General features: G+C 41.8%; 1 protein-coding gene across 2 annotated transcripts in view; it reads right to left on the bottom strand.

Moving 5' to 3' along the window:
- The window catches only part of CDH18 (cadherin 18), a 268,040-nt gene extending 253,413 nt beyond the window's left edge, over positions 1–14,627 (bottom strand). For both annotated transcript variants that reach the window (XM_057428840.1, XM_057428841.1), the window contains exon 1: positions 14,491–14,627. The gene's annotated coding sequence lies outside the window, so the exon portion shown is untranslated. The remainder of the gene's footprint in view (positions 1–14,490) is intronic.
- Positions 14,628–15,044: the final 417 nt, after the last annotated feature.

The raw sequence follows: 15,044 nt of genomic DNA, 5'->3' as shown, positions 1-15,044 counted from the left end.
CTTCCAAGTTAGGCTAGGTTGCCTTAGAGCCTCGTCCAGACAAGTTTTAAAAATCTCCATGGATGGAGGTCCGTCCCTAAGCAACCTGTCCCAGTGCTTAACATCATTCCCTGTGAAAAGCTGCTTTCTTTCATTCAATGGCAGTTTCCTCCATTGCCACTTGTGGCCACTGTCCCCTGCCCTGTTGCTATTCACCTCCCAGGAAAGCCTACCTTTGGCTCCTCTACTGCTCCTCAGCAGCCTTCCACTCAATGCTGCATTGTCTTGACCTCCTTCTTGTTTTGGAGGCTGCAAACTGGGCACAGCTGTCCCACTGCCATGGAAGAGGAGAATCCCCTGCTCAACCCACCAGCTGTGCCTGGCCACAGTAAAGCTGTCCTTGCTGCAAGGGCACACAGCTGCTTCGCCTGCAGTTCAGTGCCCACCAGATCACCAAGTCCTTTTCCACAGCATGGCTGGCAGCCAAGCTGTAGCACTGCTGGGTAACGTGAAACCACGTGCAGGATTTCTACTGAGCTGTCTGTGGGAACAGTATTTATAGAGAGTTTTAAGACAGATAGTCCTGTCCTAAGAAACAAGCTTAAACTAGGTGAGACAAGTAGATGAGGCAGCTTGAAAAATCACTGTTGGAGAAAGGCAAGCCATTAAAAAAGAGGTCAGTTAAAAGTTCTGAGGCACGCTCAGAGTGAGTATAAATACACATGCAAATTCAGGAGTTTCTGTTAGAGGTGCAGGAGACAGATAATTGAGAAACTCATATCCAGGTGATCGGGATAAATAAAGCAAAAGTATTAGAAGGTTACCTGGCTGTAAGGTGTAAGAATAGAAGAACGATTGAAAGTAAAATAAGCTTATGTACAACCTTAGGCAAGCAGCTCATTTCTTCAGTTATTTATTTTTTCACTTCTGAGATTCCAATTAGGCAACATCAAAGATACCACAAGCCACTATAGTATAAAAAGGTCTTCAAAAGAAAAAGGAGTACTGCAGTCTGTTGGAGCTACCTGACAAAGAGGAGTTCAATAATCCTTTACTGCACTAAAGCAATAGGAGAGAGAAGTATAACTTTAAAATATAAGTAATGGAAAGAAATAGGTATGTGCCTGAAAGGAAATCTCTAATTCATCATGCTAAGCTTTCAAAGACAAACTTTAAACAAAATGGAGGTAGCTGAAAATATGTATTCATTTTGCTTGTGAGAAGAACAAATCTCTCATGCCTTTAGGCAGTAGAGAATTATGTGGTCTTTCAACCTGAAAAAGTGTAAACTGTAGAGGATCAGACTGAATAAATGTTAAGATGCCAGTCTCACAATACCTTTGGGAGTCTACTCAATAACAGTATTTTTGAGACTTCTCACACAGAACCGTGTGTTTGTTTAGTTATTTACACCTTGAAGAGTAACTTAATGAAAGTGAATAGATGCATTTGTGCATTACAGAACAGAGACAAAGGAAATATCTGCATGAGAATATACAACAGGTATAAACAGATAAGTAATTTCAAAGTAAACTGGAAAAAAAAAAATAAAACAAAACAAACCACACAAAACCTGGTAACTTTCAGATGGACTTGTTGGAGCAAGTCCAGAGGAGGGCCATGAGGATGATCAGAGGGCTGGAGCAACGCCCGTATGAAGCCAGGCTGAGAAACTTGCAGCTGTTCAGCCTGGAGAAGAGAAAAGAGAAGGCTGTATGGAGACCTCATAGAAGCCTTCCAGTATTTTAAAGGGGCCTACAAGGATGCTGGGAAGATGCTCTTTATTAGGGACTGCAGTGATAGCACAAGGGGTAACAGGTTAAAACTTAAACAGGGGAAGTTTAGATCGGATATAAGGAGAAAGTTCTTTACTGTGAGGGTGGTGAGGCACTGGAACGGGTTGCCCAAAGTGGTAAATGCTCCATCCCTGGCAGAGTTTGAGGTCAGGTTGGACAGAGCCTTGGGGCACACAGTCTAGGATGAAGCATCACTGCCCACGGCAGGGGGGTTGGAACTAGATGTTCTTAAGGTCCTTTCCAATCCTAAACTTTCTATGGTCTTATAAAAAAATATTAATGTTTTCCACTTAGCATCTTTCAAGCATTAAAAAGTTACTTAGTAATGTCTTTCCCTTAATTTATGCAAAGACTTGAAATGCAGAATTCACTGAGTTCTCATAGGAAGAAGAAACCACCTTACCATAAAAAAAAAAACCAAAAAACTACAGAACAGAGGCAAGCTATTGGATGAAAGAATAGTTTTCTAAATCTGTAAAGATGATTTCAACACTACTGTAATCCAGGTACAGCTTTTGCAGGTGGGACAAGGTATTCAACATTCAAAAATGAGATGAGTATGTCTGAAGAAGGCTTCTTCACTAACTCCTTGTGTAAACCCTGATGTAAAGACCTGCTTCCTGAATACAAGGTTTCTGTGCATATCCTTCAGGGTAATGAAGGCAGCTCTGGAGAAGCCCCTTGACTGATGTGATAGGAAGTTTAACACCAATAGAAAATTGCAAAAGTTATTTCTGTGCTGTTGAGCAGGAGTGCTAGCAAAAAGCTGAGGCCCTTGGCTGAGGATCAAAATACATCTTAAGGATGGGATCCAACTTGGTATGCAAATATGTTTTGCCCTGGTGAACCAAAGCAGAAGATAGGTACAATTCTCTAACTCATAATATCATAAAAATAATTTATAGACACTGATTATTAGGTGTAAGACACCTACTGCATAACTAGCTTCTTGATTTAAAAAGAAGATCAACTTCTTTATGTGGCAACCCGTAAAACTAACTACGTTTTCTTGAGAAAAGAAAAAGATAAGGAGGCATATAGGAGCTGACTCTAATTGGCACCTTTACTAATCTGGAACAATACTTCAAAAAAGAGCAAAGAATAGGCTTAGTCATGCCCTTCTTTTCTTGTATCATACCCAAAAAAAGGTTTAATCTCTGTCTTAAATATTATACTGTTACTTCTTTATTGAATTAATTTCATTTCTTTTATCCTTTCCCTTCTGCTTTTTTTTAAAATCAATTTCTAAAATTACTTGGCAAAACTGCACATCAGGTATACAACACTTCATCTCATTGACATGAGATATATAGGAAAGAGGAGCTTAAAAGGCCAGCCATTATGTGCAGCACATAAGCCAAATATAACCTCTAGTACCAGGTATGTTGAAGACTCCATGAAAATGGAGCACAGAACCTGGAGCTTTAAGGTAGCTACAACTGAAATACGTAAGTGAAAATATAGAGTGGGCAGTACTGAAGATTTAAAAGTACAGAAAGTCATGGCAAAGTATAGAGAAATGAGGGAAAAAGAAATTGGGGAGCTAGGAAGACAAAAACTCAGCAAGAACAATCCCCATCCTTGGCAGCAACAGAGGTTCACACTCTCCACCTGACTGGTAACTGTCTGGTCCACAGGGACTCAGCAGGAGCCCACATCTGAGTTATAAGGCATTATAATGGACCTTATAGGTTACCCTTCCCTATCTACTGCTTGTATCAGCCAATCAATACTTGCTGTGTACTCATAAATTCAGTAAATTCCTGCTTGCAAGTCTTCGTGGATGGTAAAAGATGTTCAAATAAAAGTGACACAGTAGGGGAAGAGTGCACAAAATAAATGTATGGTTTGATTAAACAGCTTTTTATCAGTTTGAATTTACTAATACTCCAGTTTTTAAAGTAAGAAAATGAAGATGGCCTTCAGGTTTCACAAAGAATAAACAATTCTGCCACATCAGAAAATCAGTTCATATTTTCAAGTCTGAATGTTGATAGAGCAGTATTTTTCAGACAATCTGACTCGTTTTGAAGCTGTTTGTGTGGCAACATGAGGAGATGATAGAGAAGAGCAAAGTGTTTCCCTTTAGGGTTAACACTGTACATGGACATTACAGGAATGTCATCATTGAAAGCTTTGTTGTCAAAGCAAGATCACCAGCAGTCTACTAAAAGTGACTAAACAGACTGACAGGCTTAAGACCTGGTCTACAAATCAACTTGTATGGCATTCAGTTTCTAGTTCTGCTTTTCCTGGACACAGTGAAGCCAGAATGTTGATGATCCTCAGATAACAAAAGCCAATTTTAATTTAAAGTTCCTCTATTTAGTTTACAGGTGCCATAAGCCTACTTAAAACTTTATCAATGTTTCTCAAAAAAAAAAATAAAACCCTGACTCTGAAAGCTGTAGATGTGAAGGGGGTTGTGTACTAAATCACATTAATTCATGACCTTTAATTTTAATGAAGTCCTCCTGAACAAAATATTTTCAAGCTGTCTTTCAATACAAGAGTCTTTTAACGAAACCACTCAACTTTCACCTGGTATGGCACATGAATGCTTGCAACCATGTTTTTGCATTTATGCAAACTTAAGAAAAGCAATATCTTGTTTTAAAAAGCAAAATTACAGCTCTATGTTGCAATAAGTATGTTCACACAAGTCCCAAAATGTGTAACATATCCATTTAAGTGAGCTACATACACAGGGACATTCTTGAGTCTCACTCTGCAGGGGTGTCACAACACTTATTAAAATATAATAAGCACCACAATGAATAGAGCAAGTGCTCATTATAATGTAATGAGAAATAATTATCACACAATGGTCCTGTGGAGTAAACTCACTGCTCTCCAAGAGTGTTACACCTTTTTTTTTTCTTTTTTAAAAAAGCATAAAAAGCTTCTGGCTCAGTTCAGAACTAGGAAGCACACAGGCATGTTGACATGACACAGTGCATTTGACCAAAACACACTACAATAATGTAACAACACAAGACAAACTGACTTCAGTAGCACAGCAGGCATTAATAGCTTTAGGAAATCAGTCCTCACCTGACCTTATACAGTCTGAAACAGCTCAAGTTCATTAGCCTTTAAGTCACAACATAAGGCTATGCAGTCAACAAATTCTTCCTGCTGGCTTTGCTTGAGAGGCATTTACTAACCTCCTGAATAGGTTTCTGTCTAGGAGGCTACTTTTCAAAGGTGCGTACAAAGGAACATCCCTCTGGTCATCTTTTCCATTCATCTGCCTCATGGCTAAAGATGGATTACTGAAAAAAGGCACCTTTTTTTTCTTTCCCCACATCCAGCCTGTTGCTCCCCCCATTTTCACTGAATTAGACCTGGAAATGGCGAAACCTTCATATAAAATGACACAGCTCTCTAATCTGGCGGAAGATTAACCCAAGGGAAAAAAAAAAAAAAAGAACAACAAACCACCACCACAAAAAAACTAAGCCCTATAAAATGTCTTACTTGTGGGCTTAGTCATTTTGCATAAATTCTCCATAAGCTCCTCTATGCTCTCAGGAGCTCAGTTCACTGGTAACACACATTTATCTACTGACTCCTTATTAATCGGTCAAGGGGTGTGCGATGCTATGTTTTTCACTTACACTATAAAACATGGTTGGTATTAGTACGATGCATGTTTGAGAAACAGAAAGGCCATCTCCAGGATAATATTCATGTAACAGGATCACTACCTCTAAACTTAGAGCACCCAATTTACAGCACACAAGCCATGAGCACTGCCAGTTTATGACCCAGCAGCAAGCCAGCAACTGATCCACAGTACTCTGCCAGCAGTGAGGACCCACTCCCTGTCTATAGCCCACACAAAGCCCACATGTGCATAACACTCCTGATAAACACCTGGAAAGAGGTTACTGCTGCTTGAAGGCACCGCTGGCAGCAGGTCTTACCAATTCCTCCAGGAACAGTAACCACCCTCCCATCATGCTGCTCCCTGGGGTACCTCTAGGGCACCCAGCCTGCTAACACGCTGTGAACCTTATGCCTAAAATAGCTGTTCTGAGAAAATACAGATTAAGAAATAAATCCAGTTTGTTTAGGAAACACTAGACCTTATATAAGTCAATTACACTGTGAATACTTTGCAGTCTTTATCTGACTCTGAAAGAACCTCAACCAGCTAGATATGTTGAGCAGCACTTGAAAACATATGTTTGCTTGCAGATTGCCTAACCACTTTCCAAAACCACTTAGAAGGGTTTGTAATACATAGCTAAGTTTGATTTCAAAGCCTTAGTTGTGCATTCATTGAAAGTCAGTAAGAATGAACACTACATTTCTTGAGCAGTTTTCTAAAAGAAGTCTGATATGGTTCAAAATTAAAAAAGAAAAAAAAAAGAAATAAGATTAAGAAAAAAACAGAAAGAAAACCCAACTTAACATACAATGCCAAATGAACTGATTACTTTACACCTTCCAATCCAAACCATTCTATGATTCTGCCACAGAAATACAAAAATATCCAAGATCTCTCTAGTTTAATAGGCAAGACAATATCTCTCAGATCCAATTCCCTAATATGAATGCAATAATTTGTGCTTTAATGAACAGCAAATATATAATGAGTCTTCTTTGTCAGCAAAGTATGTGGAAATTGCATATAATAAATGACGTGTAGGGTTTTTTTTCTGATTCCAGTAAGAAGGCTTATTATTTATGAGAAAGAACAAAATGCAAAACAAAAGAAACAGTGATTGAGGACTGTAATCCAGACATAAATTAGTTTTTCTTTTTTTTATTTATTTTTATATATTGGCAGTTCCCATGGGCAGTTAACAGCTTCCATGCTACAGTCCTGCTCATATGCCCTAGTTTTATTTCACATCTCCTGAAAGCCAAGATTTTACACTTAGAAGAGTCATCACTTCCCAGGTGCTAATAAAATATATCAGTGTTAAAAATACCTTTTTCAAGTCAAATGAAATATTTCTCACTACTGAACAAACTAAAGGAGCTACCTCCTTTTTAGCAACAACTTGATCCTTTAAATATGCACAAACATGCAGATTCACACCAATGTCCTCAAAATTAACAGCAATGCTTTCCCTCTCCTGCCAGCACTGTTAAACTATTCACATTTTTACTAATTATAGGGAAGTCTTTACTGAAAGAGCCCTTGTACTTTGCAAGTAGTGCAGGATTCACTGGCAGAGCCTCTCAAATCTGGTTCTGGGTTATCTCCAGTGTTTGTCTTATTAACACGGAGATGGTCCCTATGCTGCTAATTTCTTTTTTTTTTTTTTTTTTTTACTATTCTATCAATTTGAGTACCATCAACAGCAGCACATGACAGAAAGTTTGACTGAATCCTAGCCAGAAATCCAAGCCTGAGAAATTTCTCTCCCTGTTCCAATTCCAAGTGCCATCTTAAGCCTCATTCAAAAAACTTCCCTATACAGAAAAGACAAAACAAAAAGTATTTCCTCTGGGCAAGACATAGTTATTGATGATGCAAGGCACTTCACAGTCACTTGGACCAAAAAATTTTCATTTGTAGCTCTCTCACCTCTCAATAAGAATAAGCTGTGAATTAAACAGAATTCAAATCCAGATGCGTAACTTTCATATAACAATGTATTACTCATTCAGTTAGGTGGTCTAATAATAGAATTCAAAGTAAATCATTTAATAGTTTAAATAATTATGGAAATGCACATTCCCATCAGTGAAAACAAGCAGACCTGGGTCAAACAACAGCTCATTGTACTTCCACACAATGTGATCAGTAACTTTTGCAGGCTTTTAACAGTATGGAGCATCGTTCTTTTTCAAAAAGTTGGTTTCCATTTCTTTGCACCTTCCCAAAGAATATGTGCATGAATGTGTACCCATATATGCATCCATAACCATGGCTGTAACGGCTTAATGGCAAGTGATTACAAAACACAGTGCATGATGGAGACAGTGGAACACACTGGCCAGGGAAGTTGTGGATACCCTATGGCTGGAAATGTTCAGAATCAGATTGGATGGAGCTTTGAGCAACCTAATTTGGTGAAAGATGTCCCTGTCCATGGCAGGGGGTGTGGATTAGACGATCCTCCGTTCCAATGCAAATCATTCCTGTTACTCTGTGAAACACCTCAGAACAGGGAGTCAATCAAGTACAGTTGGTTGTTTTCAACAGGAGTACTGCACAAGGACAAGACATAATGTGCAGTATTTAGACCACCTACATTTAGACACATACTTTAGTTCAAGCTACCTATGTCACAGGTAGGAAAGGCATGTTTCTCCACAGACGAGTTCAAGGCAACTCAAATATAAGAACCCACTGCAGTGCATGAAAAAGCTGAAGCTGGACAATTTGCAATACCCATTCCAGTGCCCCCAGTTGACAGGAGAACAGGACAAGGACACAGCAGTCCATCCTAAGGAAAAGCATGCCCGTCCTGTCACCTAACACTTCTATCTGATAAGTCAAGCTAATGTGACTGATCTCTTGTAAAGTATTTTCAGGGTTCAACATTACAGACTGTGCAATACTACACAGACAAAAAAAAATCTTACAGGTTGCTGGAGGCCTATGGTAGAAATGCAGCCAGAACGTGAGCTACCTTTGATATTTTTATATGACATTTCACAAACACCTTTTAAAATTTGTCCACGTAAGCACAGGATAAATTATATTGAAACCTAAATAAGGTAGAGTGAGGATGGAAAAATATGCCCATGATCTAAATATATTCCCCCTTGCAAGATTATTTGCTTAAAAGAAGTAAAGAATTTCATACAGAATCAGGAATCAAGCCTGTAATTGTAAAATAATGTTCTACCTTTTCTACAATAACAAACCCAGCCTTAACTCTGCTCAGGTTTGAAGTGATTTCACAAAAATATAAATGGTAATTTCCATCATGCAAAATCACAATTCTTACAGGCCTCAGACATCTGTTAAATGTAGTTTTGGTATATGACAACTGCAGATGTACAAAGGCCACCAAATTGCTAATCAATTACTCATAGAGCTACATGACCACATTGTTCTGGTTATGCTCAATGCACAAAAACATTATTTAAAAAAAAAACCAAAACAAAACCCCAAACCAACCTCAAAGTAACAACTTCCACCCCCCAAAGAAATAAAACAAAAACAACAAACCAAACAAATCCAAACACAAGCTTAGGCTTATGTATGAGACTTAGGGGATGTGAAGGGAATGTAGTAACTGTACCAAGTGTAGTGTTACCTCACTCCCTTAAAATGCCCAACTAGTTTAATTTGAATTCCAGTTGATTCTCCATCTGTATATTAAGACCAGTCCAAAACAGTCCAAAGCATCTCAGTACCCGTAATTTGTCTGACAAAGCCTGGTTTTGGAGGAAAAAAAAAAATCTCATTCTGCCAGTCTTCATTTTCCCCTACGGGAGACACGATATTTTTTTTGGATCCCAATTCAGAAGCTTCTTAAAAATCCTACTTCAGTTCTTGGATGGAATATTCGAATTCCATGTAGCTTTGCTGGAAATTGAGAGCAAAATCATGTTCATAATCAAAACAAATTTACAGAGTAATAGGGACACTCACATTTAGGTATTAGGCTCTGCAATATTTCTTTAATGCAGTATTGTACAATACTCACTCTGTAATTATAACAGAATAGAATCATAGAATAGTTAGGGTTGAAAAGGACCTTAGATCATCTAGTTCCAACCCCCCTGCCATGGACAGGGACAACTCACACTAAACCATGTGTCGTGGTTTAAACCCAGTCAGGTAATTCGTTCGCTCACTTCCCCCCCTTTTCTTGCCCTCCCCCTGCTCCCAGAGGGACAAAGAGGAGAATCGAAAAAAAATGCAACTCCCACGGGTTGAGATAAGAACAGTTTAGTAACTAAGGTATAACACAAATCACTACTGCTACCACCAGTGATAATAATGATAAAGGAAATAACAAGGGAAGAGAATACAACACCTCAGCACCAGCCGACCGATAACTCGCCCCCAAGCCCGACCAAGCTCCGACTGATACCTCCTCCAACCCTGCAGTCTCCCAGCCCTTCCGGCTAACTCCCAGTTACATCCTGGGCATGACGTGCTGTGGTATGGAATACCTCTTTGGTCAGTTTGGGTCAGGTGTCCTGTCTCTGCTTCCTCCTGGCTTCCCCTCCCCCCTGGCAGAGCATGAGGCTCACAAAGTCCTTGGCCAAACCAAAACATTACTATCAGCTCTGTTCCCCAGCTGAAAGTCAAAACACAGCACTACACCAGCTACCGAGAAGGAGAAAAATGACTGCTACTGCTGAACCCAGGACACCATGCCACCCAAGACTTTGTCAAACCTGGCCTTGAACGCTGTCAGGGATGAAGCATTCACAACCTCCCTGGGCAACCCATTCCAGTGCCTCACCACCCTTACACTAAAGAACTTCTTCCTTATATCCAATCTAAACTTCCCCTGTTTAAGTTTTAACCTTGTCCTATCACTACAGCCCCTAATGAAGAGTCCATTCCCAGCATCCTTATAGGCCCCCTTCAGATACTGGAAGGCTGCTATGAGGTCTCCACACAGCCTTCCCTTCTCCAGGCTGAACAGCCACAACTTTCTCAGCCTGACTTCATATAGGAGGTGCTCCAGCCCCCTGATCATCCTCATGGCCCTCCTCTGGACTTGTTCCAACAGATCCATGTCCTTTTTATGTTGAGGACACCAGAACTGCACACAATACTCCAGGTGAGGTCTCATAAGAGCAGAGTAGAGGGGCAGGATCACCTCCTTCGACCTGCTGGTCACGCTCCTTTTGATGCAGCCCAGGATACAGTTGGCTTTCCGGGCTGCAAGCGCACACTGACGGCCGGTGTTCATTTTCTCATCAACCAACACCCCCAAGTCCTTCTCCACAGGGCTGCTCTGAATCTCTTCTCTGCCCAACCTGTAGCTGTGCCTGGGATTGCTCCGACCCACGTGTAGGACCTTGCACTTGCCATGGTTAAACTTCATAACATTGGCATCAGCCCACCTCACAAGCATGTCAAGGTCCCTCTGGATGGCATTCCTTCCCTCTAGCGTATCAACCGAACCACACAGCTTGGTGTCATTGGCAAACTTGCTGAGGGCGCACTCAATCCCACTGTCCATGTCAGCAACGAAGATGTTGAACAAGACCGGTCCCAGCACTGATCCCTGAAGGGCACCACTCGTTAGTGGTCTCCAGCTGGACATTGAGCCATTGACACAACTCTCTGTGTGCGGCCATCCAGCCAGTTCTGTATCCACTGAGTGGTCCACCTATGAAATTTATGTCTCTCCAATTTAGAGACAAGGATGTCGTGTGGGACAGTGTTGAACGCTTTGCACAAGTCTAGGTAGATGACATCAACTGCTCTACCCCTGTCCATCAGTTCTGTAGCCCCATCATAGAAGGCCACCAGATTGGTCAGGCAGGATTTCCCCTTTGTGAAGCCATGCTGGCTGTCACCAAGCACCTTGTTGATTTTCATGTGCTTTAGCATGCATTCAAGGAGAATCTGCTCCAAGATTTTGCCAGGCACCGAGGTGAGACTAACTGGTCTGTAATTCCCTGGGTCATTGTGCTATGTTCGTGTCATACAAGAAGTTACAGAGTGTTTCAGGGACATGACTATGATTGCCCATCAAGTAAGTGCTGAAATTAAAGCTCTTCACCCTGATTCATCACTGTTCTATACTCTCTAAACTGTTGACCAAGGAAAGTAGGTTTTTCTCCTTTAATTAAAGCTAGTGAGATTTACGTGTTGGATTATATAAACTACTGTAGGCAATTTTGGGGTTTTCATATTATCAAAGCATATGACCTTCATATATGCACTTCCTTCCTCTAGAAGAAGATGAATAATATCTCTTCCATAAATAGGATTACTTTATATTGATTTGACACTTTTATTTTGTATTGCCTACATTGCTACATGTCATGATGGCTGATGTAGCTTAGGCCCCTTTGCAGGACAGGTCCACCAGAGCTAGCTAGCAACTGAGCAGGAGCTCATGTTCATCTGCATGGAACAGATGACTCACTGGTATTCAGCTGCTTTGATTCAATCTGATTAGAGTGATAATTTTCAGCACTACTTGCATTAACAGAAATGCAACTCTGAACCAGAGCAGGAGCTTGTGGACATGGAACAGGATTTTTCATACCCTTCAAGTTTCATTTATCAGCCCGGGATGTAGGCTAAAGTCTTCCATACAACCATAACGAGAACTAACAACTAAATTACTTACATTTTATATATTTCTTTCTAGTTGTTGATAAAAATCCAGTCCTTACTGAAACCAGTAATAGAAGTTAAACCGAGTTCAGAGACAAAATTATATTTAAAAAAAAAACCCAACCTAACAAAAAACAACATAAAACAAACAACAAACCCAAAATTATAATAACTTTTAAATACAGATTGTTCCCTGAAGGTTATTACATAAATCCTATGCACCGCAGGAACGTCAGTACTGGTACAGTAAAAACTGCACCTTTCTGGCACGCACACACGTACTCACACATGCTTGTTTTGGATGGCAAGACATTTATCCCCAGTTGTTTTGTAACATCACCTATGTTCACCAGAACTAGCTAATGTTCACCATGAGTTAGCACAGCACACGCCAACAAGCGGTTGAGTTAGAGTGTCTGCACTGCAGGACAAAATCTCTAGAAAACAATTTTAATGCAGGTAGTAAAGAATGCTGCCCTCAAAATTAAATAACCTGGGGAATTAAACTAGTCAAAGTATAAAAACTTCAACTGGCACTTTGTCCTAATAGCAGGATTAGCATTCCTCTCCTGGTGAAGACTTACAGGTTCTTCAGCACCCACAGTGGAAGCCATTTAATTTTGAATCTCATCTGTAAATGGTTCAGTCAGCAATACAGTGTCCTCTAAGCCATGCTTGTGCCCTGGATCTGCTCCTATTTAAACATAAGTGCTGTCTGACACACAATTTCTCCTGTCGTTTTTTAGAAGGAGCAGGAAACAGCAAATGGATTGTTTTGGGTTGGGATTTTTACCTCCCCCCCCCAATCGCTTGTCTGTTTTGCCAAGTAGAAGTCACAGAATTACAGATGAAACAAAGTTATCTATTAGAGTTCTTAAGCAGGATGACCAGTGATTTTAACCAGCTGCAAAAGAAAACTATTAAAACTATTACATTGTTTCCAGGGGTCCATCTAAATTTGTTTGTTTTTTTTTGTTGGTTTTTTTTTGTTTGTTTGTTTGTTTTTAAAGCCACACCTTAATTTGCATTAGGAAACTATAACATACCATGTCTTCTTCAGAAAAGTCTGAAACAGACTGTCAAAGGCAGTGGAGGAGGTTAGGGAAGCCTTTGGGTTATTTCTCTAAATCAGTCTTCTCACCTTTGCATTTAGGCAAAATGCTAAACATATCGCAAAGTTTTAAATTAATTTATTATTTCCCCTGAAGACAAACACTGTCATCCAGGAGAAAGACAATTATTGCAGACAGAAGGCTCCTGCGTTTTCACACAACTGATTCCGATTGACTGCAGCACAGAAGTAAATCTTTGGAAATTCAGGAGCTATGCTTAGTGTCTTGGAATGAAAAACAGCATCTGTACCTTGAACAGAGGCAGTGATTTTATCACCTGTGTTTTCCATCGTATTTCTTTTGATCATGAAAAACTAATGGGGCATTGATGTTCATGAAATTGGATTTATCCGAAACCCTAATCTGAATGATGAGCTACATTAAAACATTAGAAATGTTCATACTGCTTTACAGAGACATACTCAGAAAAACACATGCAGGGGTGTACATTTGCCACATTTCACTGGCTTCTGTACCCTGTTCTCCTTGTATCTTGTCACTCGTGTACACAAGCCAGCCTCTCTCTTTAACAGGCACACACAGACACACACACATATAGGGAGGTTCAGAACCACCTTGTTTTCAAAGAGACACATTAGTGAAGTCATCCCGAGGAACTCCTTGCTTGCAAAAACACTGGATTCCAGACCACAGGCAGTGCAATTGGTGAAAATGTGGCATGAACTAAAGGCACACGTTCACTAGGAAGGAATCCACAGGGGTGGGCTAGGAGGAAAGGAAGAGAGGATTCGTTTCTGGCTGTGTATTATTTACAGCGTCCTTTACACAAAGTAAAGTTGGGTCACTGCTTAAGCTTTAACAAGCAGCTAAAGGTACATACGCAATTGGTCTTTGCTACTGCTATTGCAATCCTTGATTATCATGTAATATTACAGACATGGGGACCAATAAAAATAATAAAAAACCCAACTCGGATACCAAGCTTCATGTTATTCACATAAAATTAACATGACATGCTTTCTGTACAGAAAGGCTCACCTACGTGAGTTGAGCCCCAGAATTCGCCTGCCATCCCCATTAGAAAGCATCTGCAGACCATCCTCACACGCACAGCGGGCACTGCTGGCACGGCCGCACACCACACGTTCATAGCGCGCCGCTGCCTGCCCTGACTCTGCTCTGCAGCTCCCTCCCGCACTGCTCCCTTCGGGGAGCATCGCGACCCCCACCACCACGGGGACCAGCCTTGCCGAGACCTGCGGGAACTTTCACACACGCAAATAGACCCACTGCCACAGCGCTACCGCACACAGTACTCCGCACTGCTCAGAAGGCGGCTGTGTTAGCAGCACCGCTGCCCACCAATATCCACGCTGCCACGTATTTATAAAGTGTCATTTTATTTAAGCCTTACCTTGGCTGACTTGCCCTAACTGGTGACAAGGCACTTTAATTTAGAGGAAGCACTGGGGATTTTCTGCGGTGCTGGCGGCACGGCTGCTCCCCGTCCTTAGAGGCACCGGCACCGGCCCGTCTCCGGCAGCGGTCCCGGTCCCGCGGCCCTCCCGGCCCGGCCCGGCCCCGCCTCGCCCCGCCCCGCCCCGCCGCTCCTGCAGCGCCGCCGGCCCCCGCCATTGGCTGCGTCTCCTGTCCGCCCTGTCCCCCCCGGCCCCGCCGCGTCTCCCCTTCGCCGGCACTTCGGGGCTCGGCCAGCCCCAGTGCTCGGGAGAACGAGCCATGCACCCAGCCCCACATCCATCCCTCCTTCCGTACCGGGCTCATCGGTCCGTACAGGCACAGGCGCATCTTTATCCGAAAGCCCCCTTTCCGTGGTAGAGCTGCTGAAGAAGGACGGCTCCGGTTGGGCGACAGCTGGCCTGGGAAGGGGGTTCAGGGCCGGGAAGTGGGGCCGAGAAGCAGGGCCGGAGGCAAGAGGGCTGGGCGGGCTGCGGGGAGAGCAGCGAAGGG

The sequence above is a fragment of the Pezoporus wallicus genome, unplaced genomic scaffold (assembly GCF_028554395.1).
Source record: "Pezoporus wallicus isolate ANWC-B61680 ecotype Strahan unplaced genomic scaffold, APGP_CSIRO_Pwel_v1 contig_6658, whole genome shotgun sequence".
In the NCBI taxonomy this organism is placed as follows: Eukaryota; Metazoa; Chordata; class Aves; order Psittaciformes; family Psittacidae; genus Pezoporus; species Pezoporus wallicus.
This window is presented reverse-complemented; position numbering and strand designations above follow the sequence as displayed.